The sequence below is a fragment of the Nicotiana sylvestris genome, chromosome 1 (assembly GCF_000393655.2).
Source record: "Nicotiana sylvestris chromosome 1, ASM39365v2, whole genome shotgun sequence".
Taxonomy (NCBI): Eukaryota; Viridiplantae; Streptophyta; class Magnoliopsida; order Solanales; family Solanaceae; genus Nicotiana; species Nicotiana sylvestris.
Window position 1 is genome coordinate 27742166 of NC_091057.1, and position 17036 is coordinate 27759201.

The following is a 17036-nucleotide window of genomic DNA, read 5'->3' on the forward strand; positions in this document are numbered from 1 at the left end:
TGGCGAGTATGAATCCTGCATTATGGGTATGAACATGGCAATCGACCAAGATGTCGAAGAATTGTTAATCATGGGAGATTCGGATCTGATTATCCGACAAGCTTAGGGAGAATGGGAGACCCGGGATGTCAAGCTTATTTTCTACAGGCAACATGTGGAAGATCTTAGCAGGCAGTTCAAGTCAGTTGAGTGCAGGTACATTCCTCGTTTTCACAATGAGTTAGCCAATGCGCTCGCTACTTTGGCCTCGATGCTGCCATACCCAGGCAATGTCCACATTGACCCGTTAGAAATCCAAATCCGGGAAAGTCACGGTTACTGCAATACGGTTGAGGCAGAACCAAATATTTAGATATGGTATCATGATATAAAGAGATTTCTGAAAACTAAAGAATATCCCAAGCAAGCCAGTAGAGACCAAAAGAGGACCATTAGATGACTCCCAATTGGTTTCTTCTAGAGCGGTGATGTCTTATACAAAAGGTTTCCAGATCTCAACTTGTTAAGATGTGTTGACGCCGAAGAGGCCGGAAGAATCATGTATGAAGTGCACGCAGGAGTGTGCAGACCCCACATGAACGGGTATGTTTTGGCAAAGAAAATACTCCGAGCAGGCTATTACTGGATGACTATGGAAAAAGATTGCTTCAGTTTCGTCCGGAAATGTCATCATTGTCAGGTGCACGGTCACTTGATTCATGCATCGCCTACAGAATTGCATCCCATGTCAGCACCTTCGCCATTTGCTGACTAGGGTTTGGACGTCATTGGGCCGATCGAGCAAAAAGCTTAAAAAGGGCATAGATTCATATTGGTTGCTATGACTACTAGTGGGTGGAAGCAATTACTCTCAAGTCTGTCACCAAGAAAGCTGTGGTAGACTTCGTGCATTCCAATCTCTTATGTCGTTTCGTTATCCCTACGACTATCATTACGGATAATGCTGTGAATTTGAATAGTCACCTGATGAGGGAGATATATGAGCAGTTTAAGATTACGCATCGAAATTCTACCCCTTATCGGCCCAAAGCTAATGGTGTCGTTGAAGTAGTAAACAAGAACACCAAAAAGATTTTGAGAAAGATGATTCAAAGCTCCAGGCAGTGGCATGAAAAGTTGTCATTTGCATTATTGGGATATCGCACTACTGTGCGCACATTAGTCGGAGCAACCCCCTTTTTTTCGTTTATGGCATTGATGCCGTAATACCCGCAGAAGTTGAAATCCCTTCTCTCCGGATTATTGTTGAAGCTAAAATTGAAGACAGTGAGTGGGTCAAAACTCGTCTGCAACAGTTAACCCTGATCGATGAAAAGCGAAGGCCGCAGTCTGCCACGGGCAGTTGTATCAACAAAGAATGGCCCGTGCCTACAACAAGAAAATGCGGCCTAGAAACTTTAAAGTGGGGCAACTCGTTTTAAGGCATATTCTTCCTCATCATCAGGAAGCAAAAGGAAAGTTTTCTCCTAACTGGAAAGGCCCATACATTATCAAAAAATTGTTGCCAAAAGGGGCGTTATACCTGGGAGACATCGAAGGGAATGACCCTGAAACAGCCGTAAATACAGATGCAGTCAAAAGGTACTATGTCTAATCCTTCTGCAGCAATAAAATTACCCGATTGGGATGACGAAGGCTTTCATTTTTGCTACCCCAAACACTCCAATCCTTTGCTAACCCTTTGAGCCAGTTACCTTTCTTTCATTACCCTTTTTGGAACTTGAAGATGCGAAAAAAAAAACAAAAAAAAAAACAAAAACAAAATATTTTCCTGAACTACATTTGACTTGATTCCGAAAGGATACGTAGGCAACCTCTCTCTGGGGTTTAGTCACACCAAAACAAAAATCTAATTTCCCCCAAAAGTGAAACTAGGGTAGATGTTATAATGGTTCGGCGATAATCCCGCCTGAACGGTTCCAAAGTTGTAATTCGATCCAAGTTCTTTTTACCCAAACCTTGTTCAAGTCCTTCCGATCAATCGGTGAAAAGTGCTCATAATCGGAGAACGCAATTGTTTGGATCCGATGCAATCAAGATGAGAGAAATAAAATGAGAGAGTCTTATCGGTGAAAACCCACGGGCACCATAGGTCGACGGTGAGCAGAGAAATTGAAAATGAGAGAGTCTTGTTAGTGAAAACTCGTAAAGAGCACTATAAGGCGACGGTGAGAAGATAAATGAGAGAGGTCGATTGGCGAAAACCTGCAAAGGGCGCTGTTGATCGAAAAGAAGAAACCCCTTACCACCATTGGTATTGAAAGAGTCTTGGCAAGGTTTCTCAGTTTTAAAACATGGGTCGCAATGGGTTTATGAGAAGTCGGATAGTTGTGCAAATCAGGTATCTACTCCAAGAAGCATGTCATGTCTATTGAAGTCTGCATTCACCTCAGATAAGTCCTTCTTTCCTCCCCGAAAGGGACACTTCTCCTTAAATTCACTTTCTTGTCTTTTGTTTACCTTTCTTTGAATTCCTTTCAATCTAATTCTGTTCCGAAACTAATACAAAGAAAAGGTGGCAAGATTGGTTTTACAGGGTTCTGCTTAATAAAAGCCAAGTCCAAAGAAAAGTACCCAACCTCAGCGGATGCATCAAGTCGATCCCGACTGGCTATGATGACCAATGCTCTGAAATCAAAATTATTGAAAATGAAAAAAAAATCCAAAGTCAAAAGCCCCTAGAGGAAGAATAAGGTGAAAGGGCAAAAGCCCCACACGGTTGAACCATCATCTGGAATGTTTGGAAAGTTGAGTTCCTCGATTTTAGGAGAGAGATCAATCTTCAGAAAAGCCAGCAAGTAGCAGAGGTTCTCACCAAAAGAGTTGGGCCGAGATCAAGTGATCAAAAACGATCAAGGCTACAAAACCAACCACTGTTTCAAACTAACAATTGTTCTTTGTTTAAAAAAATTGAAACAGGTACAATCCAAAGCAACCGTGCAAGAAGCAGGTACAACCAAAAAGGAAAGAAATGCGCAAGTGCTAGAAACAACTCTGCAGCAATAATCAATCACAAAGGGAAGTCTCCTCCAAATTATTTCCTGCATTTTTACTAAAAATAATTGAAAAAATAAAATGAAATGAAAAAAAAAGAGATAAGAAGGAAATTCAAACAAAAATGGTAGTCTAGAATTCCTAATCTTAATCTTTTACGCTTTTTCCAATATAGGGTCTCCAACCCCTAGTTGAGATTTTAGACATAGGGCCTCCATTCCCTAATCGCCTTTTTCCAACATAGGGCTCCAATCCCTACTTGAGAATTTTAGAGATAAGGTCTCCAACCCCTAGTCTCATTTTGCCAACATAGGGCTCCAATCCCTAGTTGAGATTTTTAGACATAGTGCCTCCATTCCCTAGTCACCTTTTGCCAACATAGGGCTCCAAACCCTAGTTAAGATTTTAGACATAGGACCTCCATTCCCTAGTCGTCGTTTGCCAACATAGGGATCCAATCTAGGGCAGAAAAATTTCATTTGTTTGTTTGTTTTTGGTGTCTGAGCAGGTTTTATCTCGAGACATAGGGTTTAAGACGATCAAAAGAATGAGTCTCAATCCAGAATAAAGAAAAAAAAAAAGAACAAAAAGAAGTGAACTCAAAGTGCTGAAGCGGAGAAAGATGCGGACTGCTCAAGATATAATTGAAGTCAGAAGTTTCGCGTATCCCGCCTTGATCCAAAGCTGAAAAATGAACTGACGGCTACAGCTGACGAGCATCAAGATTTAGATCGGAGTCTGCAGCAAGAACCAGCCAAGACTCAAGATCAAGCTTCAGAAAATTTATAGATATGAATCTTGTAACTCGTAGTTGATAGGCTTAGCTAGTTTAGCTTTTTATTTTTCATTTTGGTGTAATAAGGAGCTTACCAAGCAGAAACAACAGTGAAATTACGTCTTCCCGGTAGTCCCAACTACCAAAACTTCCAGAACTACACTGAACTGATTTCTTTATAGCCAAGGATATGTAGGCAACCTCCGAAGAAGGTTCAGTCAGATTTTTTTTTTAAAAAATGCTTCTCATGGAGTTTACCAAACGGGCAACAATCGATCGTAATTGCTCATTCTATCTTTGCCCGAAAACCCTTCGTGTTTTCGAGCAAAGAGGGGTAACTGTGAACACGTGATTTTTGCCCTATATGAATTGCTCCTATAAAATCAAAGAAAATAGATTTTTTCCAATTATTTGCCATTTTATAGGATTTTGTAGGATTTTTATTTAACTGTTTGCATTTTGTGCATGTTTAAGTTTTATTTAAATCATGAAAAAAAAAATACCAAAATATCATGCATTGCATTTAGGATTTGTTTTTACATTTTAGAATTAATTAATTATTTGATTTATTAAAACTGAAAATCACAAAAATAGCCCATTTTTACATTTTTTCTCATTTTATTTTTAGATTATTAACTTTTCACTTTTAATTTAGGATTAAGTGATTTTATATAATTTTTGTAATTAGGTAACTCGCTTAAACCCCCACTTTCTTAAAATCTTGGGTAGAGCTTCCCCTTTCAGATTTAGGAGAAAAACGGCGTTCCTTATCTTCTGCTTCTTCATCCAAAATCGAAGAGAAGAAGGAGACCCTCCCTTGGCAAGAAATCGGAGCGCAGCTTTCCCCTATCTCAAACAAAAATAACACCCTATCTCCCCCTTGACCCCAAGAAGAACAGAAAAAGAAAAAAATTAAAGAAAAGAAAAAAAAAAAACGAAAGGAGAATCAAAAGAAAAAAAAGGGTCACAAGGGCTGTTCCGATTTGCTGCTGCTGTAGTTTGCTCCATCGCTACTGTTTTGCAGCATCTATTTGGTTTTTCCTTATTATTTGGCTTGCTTAAGAGGTAAATTCAAGAGACCTCTTTTGTATCTTGTTATATTTGTTGAATGAATGGCTTCCCCTCCCTTATTTGAAATCACATCTAAGTGCTGATTCATTGTTAAAATTTTATATTGAGTTTGTCTCTTTTGAATCTTTTTATATTGCTTCTACATGGTTTGAGAATACTTTTGAGTTGGCTCATTTGTGATCCGTTTTTGTAAATGTGAGCAAATGTCAATTGAGCTGTTATAGAAGTAAATGAAATGGGTCACGGGAATTTTGGTTGATAAAGTGATGCCAACAAGATTTGGATTTTGGTATTGAATATTATTTGTTGGATTTAATGAGCCATGGGTTTAATGAACTTACTGGGCAACTTCTGATTTCCACCACTTGTTCAAGTCCATATAAAATGTGAGAGGTTCCACCACTTTTATAGTTGTCCAATTTCTTGATTCCAAATAAATTTGGTTCCAATAAAAAACTTATTTATAAATTTCAAATATGTTAGTGCAAATTAGTGTATAATTGTGCCAAATGATGATGTACAGTTGTGGGCATTGATCCAAAGATTTGTAAGTGCAAAGATCCAAAGTGAATTATTAATAAGCAGCAGTAGTAGCAGTAGGATATTTATAAGTACAAAAGATCCAACCCACTGACGTTCTCGCTCTTTTGCTGGTATATTTGGAGGAATATTTATAAATTTTAGGAATATCATTTGCACCACTTGGATTAATGTATAAATTCTTCTGTCATTAATTTGTGACTAGACATGTACTTGGATGATTTGGGCAATATCACTATGATTATGTGTGAAATTCTACAGTGGCTATGTTTGTACTCAATAATTTGAGGTGTGTCATGCCAAATAAAACTTCTAAGCCCATGACCCTCACAAAACTAACTAGCTTTTATAGAAAATTTGAGGGGTGCCATTTTCATTAGATAACCCATGACCCTCATATAATTAATATTAACTCTTTTAAAAATCGAGGTGTGCCATCAGTTGAATTTTTCATGGCTCTCACAATCATTGTTTTTAATTTGAAATTTCATAGTTGCTTTAGGCGCGCTATTTAAATTGATTTCCTTTATTTATTAAATTCGGGTGTGCATTTCATGTGACCCAATTTTATTTCTCAGCAACGTTAAATAGAAATTGTGGAGAACCGCGGGTGCATTTCATGTGGCGTGGTCCAAGGCGTGTTTTAAGTAATGTTTAATCTTCCTAAAATAATTAAAAGCGGTTATAAAAGCTAAAATGCATAATAGGCTAAAACATGTAATAAATCAGATAATAGACCAATTATAATAGTTTAAGCGACCGTGCTAGAACCACGGAACCCGGGAATGCCTAACACCTTCTCCCGGGTTAACAGAATTTCTTACTTAGAATTTCTGGTTCGCAAACTTCAAAATGAGTGGTCGCATCAGAGGTACCCCAGCACTTGTAAGGCGTGGTGCAGCTAGGGGTGGTGCGCAGAGTTCGGGAGGACCCAATTGGTTCTATTCTATGAGCGGTCGCCAGACCGTAGTGGCTTCTCCCGATGTTGTTATAGGTATTCTGACTGTCCAATCTCATGATGTGTATTCACTTATTGACCTCGATTCCACCTTGTCCTATGTTACCCCTTTTGTTGCTATGGAATTTGGGATAGAACCAGATCAGCTTCATGAGCCATTTTCGATGTCTACTCCAGTTGGTGAGTCTATTACGGCTGCTCGAGTTTATAGAGCTTGTGTTGTTATGGTGGGTGGTAGTGATACCATGGCCGATATTATTGAATTAGGGATGGTCAATTTTGATGTAATAATGGGAATGGATTGGCTTTTTTCATGTTTTGCCAAACTTGATTGTTGGACTATAACTATGAGGCTTGAGTTTCCTAATGAGCCCGTTGTTGAATGGAAGGGAGATAATGTAGTCATTTAGATAATGAGCCAAAGGTCGGTTTATTTCTTACCTTAAGGCCACAAAGATGATCAAGCAAGAGTGTATCTGTCATTTAGTTCGGGTTACGGACACTGATGATGAACCACCTAGCCTTGAGTCCGTACTAGTTATGAATGTATTTATGGATGTCTTTCCAGATGAGCTCCCTTGTATCCTACCAGAAAAGGAGATTGATTTTGGGATCGACGTGATGCTAGGCACGCAACCTATATCAATTCCACCTTATAGAATGGTGCTGGTAGAACTGAAAGAGCTAAAGGAACAATTGAATGATTTGCTAGAGAAGGGCTTCATTCGGTTGAGTGTGTTACCATAGGGCGCATCAATTTTGTTTGTAAGGAAGAAAGATGGTCGCTATGGATGTGTATTGACTACCGGCAACTTAACAAAGTCACAATAAAATAAATACCCTCTACCAAGGATAGATGATTTATTTGATCAATTGCAAGGTACTACGTGTTTTTCAAAAATTGACTTGCGATCCGGGTACCATCAGTTGAAGATAAGGGAGCAAGATATTCCAAAAACTCTGTATGGGCACTTTGAATTTATGGTGATGTCTTTTGGGTTAACAAATGCCCCGACAGATTTCATGGATCTTATGAATCGAGTCTTCAAGCCTTTTCTAGACTCCTTTGTGATAGTGTTCATTGACAATATTCTTGTGTATTCCCGAAGTCAAGAGGATCATGCTGACCATCTCAGGGCAGTTCTGCAGACTCTTCAGCAGCACCAATTGTATGCAAAACTTTCAAAATGTGAATTTTGGCTTGGATCTGTTGCGTTCTTGGGTCATGGCGTCTCCATGGAAGGAATTATGGTTGATCCTCAAAAGATTGCAGAAGTGTAGAGTTTGCCTAGACCTACCACTCCAATAGAGATTCATAGTTTCTTGGGTTTGGCCGCGTACTACAGAAGATTTGTGGAGGGATTTTCTACTCTTGCCTCTCCATTGACTAAATTGACATAGAAAGCAATTAAGTTCCAGTGGTCCGATGCTTGTGAAATGAGTTTCCAGGAATTGAAATCAAGATTGACTACAACACCGGTATTAACCCTGCCAGAGGGTACAGAGGGATTTGTGCTATTCAACCCATGACTTAGAGCTTGCGGCAGTGGTGTTTGCGCTAAAGATTTGGCGACATTATTTGTATGGGGTCCATGTGGATGTATTTATGGACCACAAGAGCCTTTAATATATTTTCAAGCAAAAGGAGTTGAATCTGAGATAGAGGAGATGGCTCGCGTTGCTCAAGGACTATGGCATTGATATTCTCTATCACCTGGGAAAGGCCAATGTTGTGGCGGATGCTCTTAGTCGAAAATCTATGGAAAGTTTGGCTCATTTGAAGGCGCATCAGAGGCCGTTGGACAGGGAGTTTCACCAATTGGTTAGTTTAGGAGTTCGTCTTGCGGACTCTAGCGAATGGGGAGCGATCGTGCAGAATAGGGTTGAATCATCGCTTGTGGCAGAAGTGAAAGAGAAGCAATTCAACGATCTATTGTTAGCACAACTAAAAGAGGGGATACATAAACACAAGAACACAGTCTTTTCCTTTGGCATGGATGATGGTACCCTACGGTACAAGGGCCGCCTATGTGTTCCGGATATTGACGGTCTTCGGGAAAGGATCATGGCAGAAGCTCACACTTCCAGGTATTCCGTGCTCCCCGGTTCTACAAAAATGTATCATGATCTCAAGGAAGTTTATTGGTGGAACAACATGGAGATGGATGTGGCGGACTTTGTGGCTAGATGTCCGAACTGTCAACAAGTGAAAGCCGAACATCAAAGACCCGGTGGATTGGCTCAAAACATAGAAATTTCGATGTGGAAATGGAAAATGATCAACATGGATTTTGTGGTGGGATTACCGCGCACTCCGCGCAAGTTCGACTTAATTTGGGTGATCGTGGATTGACTCACGAAATCAGCGCACTTTTTTCCAGTCAAATCTACCGACACAGCGGAACAGTATGCTCAGTTGTATATCAGAGAAATAGTCAGGTTGCATGGCATTCCAGTTTCAATCATTTTAGATCGATGGGCTCAGTTCACGGCCAACTTTTGGAAGAAATTTCAGCAAGGTTTGGGTACACATGTAAATCTTAGTATAGCTATTCATTCTCAAACCGACGGGCAAGCAAAGCGGACTATTCAAACGCTTGAGGACATGTTGCGTGCTTGAGTTCTTGATTTCAAAGGTAGCCGAGATGATCATTTGCCACTTATATAGTTTGCTTATAACAACAGCTTCCATGCTAGTATCCAGATGGCACCATTTAAAGCATTGCATGGTAGGAAATGTAGATCTCCCATTGGGTGGTTCGAAGTTGGAGAAGCTGAATTGATAGGGCCGAACCTTGTGCATCACGCTATGGAGAAAGTCAAGATTATCAAGGGAAGGTTGAAAACTGCTCAGAGTCGCCAAAAGTCTTATTCGGACATTCATCACAGAGATTTATAGTTCAAAGAAGATGATTGGGTATTTTTGAAGGTTTCCCCTATTAAGGGTATCATGCGATTTGGAAAGAAAGGAAAATTGAGTTTGAGGTATGTTAGACCATACAGAATCATTCAGAGGATTGGTCAGGTGGCGTACAAGCTCGAGCTGCCACCCGAGATGTTATTGGTACACCCAGTCTTCCATGTGACTAAGTTGAAGAAGGTAGTAGGAGATTCCTCCACTATTGTGACGGTTGAAACTATTGAGGTTAATGAAGAATTGTCATATTAAGAAGTTCCAATTGTCATTCTTGACAGGCAAGTGCGAAAATTGAGAAATAAGGAAATTGCCTCCGTAAAAGTGTTATGGCGGTACCAACAGGTTGAGGAAGCCACTTGGGAAGCAGAGGAAGAAATGAAAAGGAAGTACCCACATTTGTTTGTATAGCCATGTAATAGCTTTTATGAATTTGGTTCCTATGAACTCTGTATCCTTTGGTTTGGTCTATGTAAAGCTGTTCTATTTTGGTTGTATGTTGCCTATGCGGCCATGGTTGGTGTCGTTACAAGTTATGTTGTGTCTATAGATTGTGTATATGCTATTAGGATATGTTTCTGGGGCTCTCTAACAGGTGGATAGGCCTAGTTACATAGGAAACTCTGGCAAAATTTTTGGAAATTTAGTGAGTTAGCCAAATTTAGGATTGTTGATATGTGTCATGATGTAAAAAGCTGAAGCTGCATAAGGATTGCTAATGAGTGAACCTTGATCTTCATTCGAGGACAAATGATCTTAAGTGGGGGAGGATGTAAGACCCCGTGAAATTTCTACTCAAAACCCTAAATCTCATAGTGCTAAGTTACGAATATGTGTTAGAAACTTGTAAAATTCTTCGCGGCAAGCCCTTTGGCTGGTCTGTGCATTAAAAGGTTAAGAAATAATGTTTTTCAGAAGAGCGCATTTTCGGTCCATTATGCGGTCACATAATAGCTATGCGGACCGCATAGTCATCGCAGAGTGAGGCAGTTTGATGATTAATTTTGAGGTCAACTATGCGGCCAATTGTGCGATCGTATAATCAATATGCAGGCCGCATAGTCATCGCATAATCTCCTTGGAATTTTGTGAGAGGCCGTTTTGCGGTGCATTATGCGACTGCAGAACAAGTATGCAGACTGCATTCTTGTCGCATACTCGAGTAGTTTGTTCATGTTTTGGGGGCCATTTTGCGGTCCCTTTTGCGTGCCGCATGTCAATTATGTGATCGCATATGCGATCACAGATTGTGTCGGGGCTCCTATTTTCTAACTTTTAAAACCCGACCCTATTCCAAGACCCCTTTTATGCTATTTTACTGCAAATAGTGTGAGAGAGGGAGTTCTAGAGAGAGAAACTAACTCTCACCGAGTCACTACAATCCTTGCCCAAATCTTTGAAGACTTTCAAGTAAAATTTGCTAGGCCTTTATCCTAAGAGGTAAGAACTTGTACCCTAATATATGGTTTCAAAATTTCTATTAAAATATGTGATTAACAAGTGGGTTCATGGGTAGGGATTGATTATCTTGCATGCACAAATGATAATAGGGTATGGGGAGATTGTGAGTTAAAAATATAGCAATTGGGGTGTAAGATGAAAAAAATCTCTCACAAAAGGGTCCAAAAATCACAATGCACACATAGTGCTTGATAATATACTCAAATGAGCTAGAATATTAATCATGTCTCTAATTCTTGGTTCATCTTGTAATTATCACTAAATAGATCAAAGTTGCTAAGAGTTCCGAAATTTTGTATGAATTTAAGGAAAGCTCCATCGAGGTACGTATGGCTAAAACCCCCTCTTCTTAGAAATTGAGCTCTGTTGGTGTCTATAAAAATGTGGTAAGACTAAAATTTTATTGATGTATTGATTGTTATTTCACATGAATTGGTTTTGAGATTATATATATATATATATATATATATATATATATATATATATATATATATATATATATACATGTAAGGTGTGCCTCAATGTGTGCAATGTACTATTCTAGATATTTAAAGATGTGCGAAGAATATGAACCATGTGTTGGAATAGGCTTCACGTCAAGATTAAAGCTGAAATTGTCATGCCAACTATGTGAAATCTTACCTATGCTTACAACTTGAATTGCTTTTGTATGTGCCTATGATCCTAAATTGCAAGGTTACCATTGAAAGTGGAAATGATGTGATAATTGTGGCCCTAAGTGCCTATGAATTGATATATGTGAATTACTGATTGGAATGATTAATGAGAAAGGAACGTCTTGGTAAGGCGGCCTTGCCGATCGGGCCGTGATCGGACGCCATGCCGCACACATGGTGGTATTGTGCTGATATTGAATTCCGGAAAGTGAGAATGAGATTGTGATTGAGGTACACGTGTCAAATGAGGCAACCTAGTCGATCGGGTCGTGATCGGACTCCGCTCAAGAAAGCAGTGGTATTGTGAATGATGATGAACAGTATTAAATGCCCCAATCTAAAACTATGGAAATTATGTGAAAGTTATATGATTCTTTTATTGAGGATGTGGTGTTTAGTTAAAGTTTTTGATTGTCCCTTGTCATTTCCTTGTTCTTGTATGATAGTTCTTTCTAATAAGAAGGTGTTTAGTTATACATACTAGTACTATTCCATGGTACTAACGTCCCTTTTGCTGGGGCGCTACATTTTTGAATGAATATAGGTGGTTCTTTAGTGGATAGTGCCGATCACATGTAGCGAAGTATTCTCCTCTCAGAAGTCTTGGCGACCCCCTTTCCTTCAAGGGTTATGCTGTACACCTTTTGTTATAAAATTTCCACTTTTGAGGTATAGCCGGGGCCTTGTTGCTGGCGTTATCATAACTGTCTTTTGTATCCTTAGAGGCTCCGTAGACATTTGTGTGGGTTATGTACGGGGGTTGCATGGGTCCCTAGACTATGTTGTAATTCGAAACTCTTGTTTTCTCTAAACTGTAACTATACGAAATCTTGGAAACTTAACCATGGTTTAAGGTTGTGATACAAAATGAACTAACAATGTGGAATGTATGATCTTTCCTACTATCTAAATAAATGAAAGCATGGTTTCCTTAATCATATTGAGTTGGGTAAAAAGTTTTTAAAAAGGCTTGCTCAGTTGGATTCGCTCGCTTGAGCGCCGATCGCGCATCCCGATGTTAGGTTGTGACATTTATAGCATCTTATGTTAAGACATTATATATAATGTCTTAACAAAAGGCGCAATAGTTTCCCACTTTTTTAAATTCAAATATATCATTTTTAAAAGACGTAATACATAACTGGCCAAACGGCCGTTAAGATATAACGTCTTTAAAAAAGATCATATATATATATATATTGGTCACTATGACTTTTTCACATATTTTTGTTCTTTGAGTCCAAAAGAACCACATTTTAGTTCCGGACTCGTAGAAAACTCCCCAAATCCGTGCGGCCCCCCTGTGCAATGAATTTGTTGGCCAAGCAACAGAAAGTTCCCATGCACTTCGTTGGGGAGGGTATTCGTTATAATTAATATAAGGTATAACCTTTTATTTTTCCTTTTGACTTTCTTTTTATTTAAATTAGAAAAAAATCATAAGGTGAAGAAACTAATTAGTTAGAGTGTAACGACCTGACCAGTCGTTTTGAGCATTTTCACTTAGCTCGGTTGTTTGAGGGTATGAGTAGCTCCGTATGATGTATTCGGACTTGTGTGCAAAATTTGAGTTCATTCCGAGTTGATTTGATATGCTTCGACACGAGTTTTTGGAAGTTGAAAATACAAAAGTTCATTAAATTTTATTTGAGGTGTGTTTCGCCATTTTGATGTTGTTATGCGCGATTTGAGGCCTTGAGTAAGTACATGTTATGTTATGGGACTTGTTGCTATGTTCGCACGGGATCCCGAGGGGATCAGGTGAGTTTTGGATAGAATTGGGTTGTGCGGCGCTCGTTTTTCTTATATTTCGATGTCGTTTCTTCGAGCATAAATGGTACTACATTGAACAAATGATTGGTTCCTTTAGTAATGTTTGATGTATTAGAGTTGGTTTTGGTTAGTTTTGAGTCGTTCGAGTCGGAACGCGCGGGATGACATTTTTGGAGCATCACTTGGCTTGCTCGGTATTGGAATTGGCTTGTTCGAGGTAAGTAACTCTTATTAACTTAGTGCTTAGGGTATGAAACCCCAAATTACATGATATGTGATTGAATATGAGGTGACACACATACTAGGTGACGGGCGTGCGTGCGTGCACCCTATGAATTGCACTGTTGTTTTTGTGGCACAATTTAGTGGCCCTATTTTGTTGATATCTGTGTTTTCACCATGTGATAAAGTAACTAGGCTGTAAATCATACAAGATATCATGTTTAGGCTTTATGATAATATTGCTAGGACCTATAGTGGTCGTTGCTTGCTGTCATCTCACTGATTTCATTGATATTTCGTACTCAGTCATATTCATTCATTCATATCATATCTCAGTCTCAGCTGTTATTTATTGATACATCATATCATTGTTGTCGGGCTAGTTTCATGATATTAAGAGACCGAGATACTAGAGAGATTGATGACTCAATGAGGCTGAGGACCTGATTGTGAGGATATTTATGGGATCGGGCTGCACACCGCAACACGTTTCACTGATTTATGCCATGATTGGCTTGTTATAGCGCTTGGGTTGGAGGAGCCCCTCCGGAGTCTGTACACACCCCAAGTGAGCGCAGATAACTATCGAGTGCGAGTGTCGAGTATCGAGTGGCGAGTGGCGTGTGATTGTCAAGACTGAGTGGCTGTGAGAACTGGGTGACTATGAGAATTGAGCGACTAGGAGGACTGAGTGAATTGATACTATGAGAGTATGCATATGGTATTATTGCTGAGTATCGCATTCTACATGCACATGACATACATGCGTAGAGATTCATTTTCCTTATGTTGTACGGTATCACGTCATTCATGAGTTTTTATTCACATTGATAGGTGGGCATAGAGAGGTATTTCGCACTTGCTACCTGGAAAGAAAATGAAACATCTTATTTATTGTTGAAAGGATTTTTTGGAAAAAATTACAGTTTTCAAACTCTCTCATATATTTCGATGATTTCGGTAAAGGATTTGAGTTTTTACTGATATTCTTGAAAAGCAAAACTATTTTCAAAAAACTGTGGAAAAGTTGAGCATTTTTATTTCTAAGTAACTTCCTTATTTATATGCTTTGTGTTGTTATGAACTGCTATTGGTTATTAGTGTTTGACCCGACCATGTTCTAGCTCATCACTACTTTCAACCTAAAGTTAGGTTTGTTACTTACTCAGTACATGGGGTCGGTTGTACTGATACTACACTTCTGCACCTTACGTGCAGATGTGGGTTGCTGTGATCGACCAGAGCTGGAATTGAAGACGTACCTGCATTCCGATTATAGCTGCCTCTTGTTCATGGTAGCCTTAGATTAATAAATATCTGTTTATGTACATTTCGAATAGATGATGTATTTATTTCATACCACCTTTGTAAATTCTAATCTTAGAAGCTCATGATTTGTACTACCAGTCCTTGGGCAATGTATAAGTTTTAGATAATTCTTTTTCTTTTAATTGTCTTATTAATATTATTGGAATTGAATAGTTATTAGTTGGCTTACCTAGCAGGTTGGATTAGGTGCCATTACAACTAGTGGATTTTGTGTCATGGCAGATTGGTATCAGAGCTCTAGGTTCATAGGTTCTAGAAGTCATGAGCAAGTGTCTAGTAGAGTCTTGTGGATCGGTATGATGACGTCCATGCCTATCTTCGAGAGGCTACATGGCATTTAGGATATACTTCCCATCTTTCTTTCCTTATCGTGCTGAATTGATTCAGGTTGATGCGTAACTCTTTGAATTCCTTCCACGCATTCGCATGGGCACATGAGCGCTCGGTATTAGCTATGCATCAACAACTTATGATTCTAAGGATGAGGTGCGAGATGTCATTTCAGTATATTAATGATGGGCCAGTGTGGAGAAATTGAGGCCGGGTTTTGACTATAGCTTGAGCATAGAGATATTGATTGTGTGAGCACGTGCTTTTGGATTTATATGTCTGGTAGTGTCCTTATTAGTGGAATTTGTGGCTATATGGCTACGTGATGGGTATGATGTGACTGCGAGATGTGTTCATATGGTTTGAATGTGACAAGAAGGGTTTTCTTGAGGTGTAGAAAGGACTATCGGGTGCTTGATTTCTGTCTTGAATTGACGTATAGTCTTGAGTTATGGGTGTGTTGAGGGATCTTTCATGTTGTTTAATTGTAGAGTGAAGTAGATTTTCATGCCTTGTTATGAGTTTAAACTCAGGAAGATTAAGTGATTGCGTAGTAGTTGTGGTTGTCAAAGGGTGTAGAGAGGTGTCAGTTCGAGGCTAAGTGGGTGGGTTATCACCTGCAGGGTAATCTACAGATGTGTGATCCTTATGATGTTATGTGGAGAGTTTCCTTCTTCTAGTGGGTTATAGGTGTTGCAATTTGAGTTTTGATTGGTTGAGAAAGTTGACGAGACCGTCACGAGGGTGAATGCATGCTTAGCAGATGATTTAAGGCATTATATGGTTTGTGTTACATGATCTTATGAAAGATTGAGTTGAATCTCACTGCGGTATTATAAGAGTAATGGAGTATGGTTAATGTGTGTTATCAGGTGGTTTATTCCATGGCTTTGAGCCAAGTGGAGGAGTATGGTATCGACAAATTGATTGCACGGTTATGTGTAGTAATGGTTTCAGTTTGAGGTATACTTGTGAATTAGTTATGACTTGTAGAGGTTGAGATCGATGATAACTTGAGTAAAGAAATTTCTTGATACGGGTTGTATTATGTTTGTTAGGTATATGAGAAATATTGAATGATTGAGTTGTTATTCGTAAAGGATGTAGTGTGCATGAATTAGGGGTTTACACGATTGCTTAGGAGTGTGGATTACTTTCTTGGTTGTTGTTATGCTAATGGGGCACATGTCGTTCGGTTTGTTTGGTCAATTTAGTTGAGATTTGGTCAGAGTGGAAGACTCTTGACAATGGTCTTAATGGATTCAAGATTTAATGTAGCAATTGGAAATTTTCAAGATTTGTATATGGCTAGGGTCTGAGATTTCTCATTGGATGGTGTCAAGACTCGCAGTATTTCTATATCGTTATGGATCCTACATTCAATATCAAGAAGGTAAAATGAACCGCTTTAAATTCGCAGAAGGACTCTTCAGAGTGATATCTCGGTTGTGGTACTTTTGGGGTGCTTAAGAGAGCATTCAGTGGCTTATGAGCCTTAGGGCGTTGTGGTTTTATGCTAGGGTCTCGTGTGGTGAGTTTTGGTTAAGGATTATGGTATTATGGCAAGGAGAAGTATCAATTTGAAGGTTATTCAGAAGCAACTCGGAGAAATAGGACAACTTTGTAGTAGGTTGGATCAACATGGCAATGGGTAAGATTGGTTCTTTGGGTGCTTATGATGTGGTGAGTTTCTACAGGTGTTTTGTGGCAAAAAAACTTGGGTTGGCTACCTGCGTGACTTGTGTGAGTTAGAGAGATTCAGTTATGATGGCTTGGTTATGTGCAAATGGATTCCAAAGTATTTTGAATGGTTTCTACCATGGCTCGAGGTGTATATTTCCTATTGGTGTGTGGGACATGTTGCGTATTGTGATTTTCTCTTGGATGGGTCAAATGGAAATTCCTAGCTAATTAAGTATATAGTTGCTTGTGATTCGGAGTGTATTACGAAGTTCTCGCATTTTTTATATGATGGCATGGCATATGTGGTGT

At 39.2% G+C, this 17036-nt stretch overlaps 1 long non-coding RNA gene across 1 annotated transcript; it reads left to right on the plus strand.

Moving 5' to 3' along the window:
* Nucleotides 1-4495: 4495 nt before the first annotated feature.
* On the plus strand, nucleotides 4496-12325 carry LOC138879067 (uncharacterized). Its single transcript, XR_011402673.1, has 2 exons — nucleotides 4496-4834; nucleotides 11935-12325. It is a non-coding gene; the product is annotated as an uncharacterized lncRNA (long non-coding RNA).
* Nucleotides 12326-17036: the final 4711 nt, after the last annotated feature.